This window comes from Salmo salar, chromosome 19, assembly GCF_965601325.2.
Source record: "Salmo salar chromosome 19, fSalSal1, whole genome shotgun sequence".
NCBI classification, from domain to species: Eukaryota; Metazoa; Chordata; class Actinopteri; order Salmoniformes; family Salmonidae; genus Salmo; species Salmo salar.
In genome coordinates this window covers 75,102,576-75,105,549 of record NC_138309.1, presented here as the reverse complement: position 1 = coordinate 75,105,549, position 2,974 = coordinate 75,102,576, and positions in this window count along the sequence as shown.

Below are 2,974 nucleotides of genomic sequence, written 5' to 3'. Positions count from 1 at the left end.
TCATAGAACACCATTAAGACTACAGTATATTACCTAAAGAAAAATCAGCATTTCAATGTTTAAAGCCACTATCATTTTGAATACTTCAGACATTTAAAAATTCTCTGACACAATAGAACTAGCTACAGTCTAGGCCATGTTCCTCTCACATAACAACAATGATATAGCTACTCGGATGGCTGCTAGTGCTGCTAGCTGGCAATGCTGAGCCGAGCAGGAAGCAGTTGTGTCCTCTCACAGTGGTGTTGTCTCCTCTCACAGTGGTGTTCTCTCCTCTCACAGTGGTATTCTCTTCTCTCACAGTGGTGTTGTCTCCTCTCACAGTAGTGTTCTCTCCTCTCAGTGGTGTTCTCTCCTCTCACAGTAGTGTTATCTCCTCTCACAGTGGTGTTGTCTCCTCTCACAGTGGTGTTCTCTCCTCTCACAGTGGTGTTGTCTCCTCTCACAGTGGTGTTCTCTCCTCTCACAGTGGTGTTCTCTCCTCTCACAGTAGTGTTCTCTCCTCTCAGTGGTGTTCTCTCCTCTCACAGTGGTGTTGTCTCCTCTCACAGTAGTGTTCTCTCCTCTCACGGTGGTGTTCTCTTCTCTCACGGTGGTGTTCTCTTCTCTCACAGTGGTGTTCATTCCTCTCAGAGTGGTGTTGTCTCCTCTCACAGTGGTGTTGTCTCCTCTCACAGTGGTGTTGTCTCCTCTCACAGTGGTGTTGTCTCCTATCACAATGGTGTTCTCTGTTCTCACAGTGGTGTTCTCTCCTCTCACGGTGGCGTTCTCTCCTCTCACTGTGGTGTTCTCTCCTCTCACAGTGGTGTTGTCTCCTCTCACAGTGGTGTTGTCTCCTCTCACAGTGGTGTTGTCTCCTCTCACAGTGGTGTTGTCTCCTCTCACAGTGGTGTTCACTCCTCTCACAGTGGTGCTGTCTCCTCTCACAGTGGTGTTCACTCCTCTCACAGTGGTGTTCTCTTCTCTCACAGTGGTGTTCTCTCCTCTCCTAATGGTGTTCACTACTCTCACGGTGGTGTTCTCTCCTCTCACAGTGGTGTTCTCTCCTCTCACAGTGGCGTTGTCTCCTCTCACAGTGGTGTTCTCTATTCTCACAGTAGTGTTCTGTCCTCTCACAGTGGTGTTGTCTCCTCTGATAGTAGTGTTCTCTCCTCTCACAGTAGTGTTCTCTCCTCTCACAGTGGTGTTCTCTCCTCTCCTAATGGTGTTCTCTACTCTCACGGTGGTGTTCTCGCCTCTCACAGTGGTGTTGTCTCTCCTCTCACGGTGGTGTTCTCTCCTCTCACAGTGGTGTTCTCTATTCTCACAGTAGTGTTCTGTCCTCTCACAGTGGTGTTGTCTCCTCTGATAGTAGTGTTCTCTCCTCTCACAGTGGTGTTCTCTCCTCTCCTAATGGTGTTCTCTACTCTCACGGTGGTGTTTTCGCCTCTCACAGTGGTGTTCTCGCCTCTCACAGTGGTGTTGTCTCTCCTCTCACGGTGGTGTTCTCTTCTCTCACAGTGGCGTTCTCTCCTTTCACGGTGGTGTTCTCTTCTCTCACAGTGGTGTTGTCTCCTCTCACAGTGGTGTTGTCTTCTCTCACAGTGGTGTTGTCTCCTCTCACAGTTGTGTTCTCTCCTCTCACAGTGGTGTTCTCTCCTCTCACAGGTGTGTTCTCTCCTCTCACGGTAGTGTTCTCTCCTGTCCTAATAGTGTTCTCTCCTCTCACAGTGGTGTTCTCTCCTCTCAGATTGGTGCTGTCTCCTCTAACAGTGGTGTTCTCTCCTCTCACAGTGGTGTTATCTCCTCTCCTAATGGCGTTCTCTCCTCTCACGGTGGTGTTCTCTCCTCTCACAGTGGTGTTCTCTCCTCTCCTAATGGCGTTTTCTCCTCTCACGGTGGTGTTCTCTCCTCTCACAGTGGTGTTGTCTCCTCTCACAGTGGTGTTGTCTCCTCTCACAGTGGTGTTGTCTCCTCTCATGGTGGTGTTCTCTCCTCTCACAGTGGTGTTCTCTCCTCTCACGGTGGTGTTCTCTCCTCTCCTAATGGTGTTCTCTCCTCTCACAGTAGTGTTCTCTCCTCTCAGTGGTGTTCTCTCCTCTCACAGTGGTGTTGTCTCCTCTCACAGTCGTGTTCTCTCCTCTCACAGTGGTGTTCTCTCCTCTCACAGTGGTGTTCTCTCCTCTCACAGTAGTGTTCTCTCCTCTCAGTGGTGTTCTCTCCTCTCACAGTGGTGTTCTCTCCTCTCACAGTAGTGTTCTCTCCTCTCACAGTGGTGTTCTCTCCTCTTATGGTGGTGTTCTCTCCTCTCACAGTGGTGTTCTCTCCTCTCACAGTGGTGTTGTCTCCTCTCACAGTGGTGTTGTCTCCTCTCACAGTGGTGTTGTCTCCTCTCATGGTGGTGTTCTCTCCTCTCACAGTGGTGTTGTCTCCTCTCACAGTGGTGTTGTCTCCTATCACAATGGTGTTCTCTGTTCTCACAGTGGTGTTCTCTCCTCTCACGGTGGCGTTCTCTCCTCTCACTGTGGTGTTCTCTCCTCTCACAGTGGTGTTGTCTCCTCTCACAGTGGTGTTGTCTCCTCTCACAGTGGTGTTGTCTCCTCTCACAGTGGTGTTGTCTCCTCTCACAGTGGTGTTCACTCCTCTCACAGTGGTGCTGTCTCCTCTCACAGTGGTGTTCCCTCCTCTCACAGTGGTGTTCTCTTCTCTCACAGTGGTGTTCTCTCCTCTCCTAATGGTGTTCACTACTCTCACGGTGGTGTTCTCTCCTCTCACAGTGGTGTTCTCTCCTCTCACAGTGGTGTTCTCTCCTCTCCTAATGGCGTTTTCTCCTCTCACGGTGGTGTTCTCTCCTCTCACAGTGGTGTTGTCTCCTCTCACAGTGGTGTTGTCTCCTCTCACAGTGGTGTTGTCTCCTCTCATGGTGGTGTTCTCTCCTCTCACAGTGGTGTTCTCTCCTCTCATGGTGGTGTTCTCTCCTCTCACAGTGGTGTTC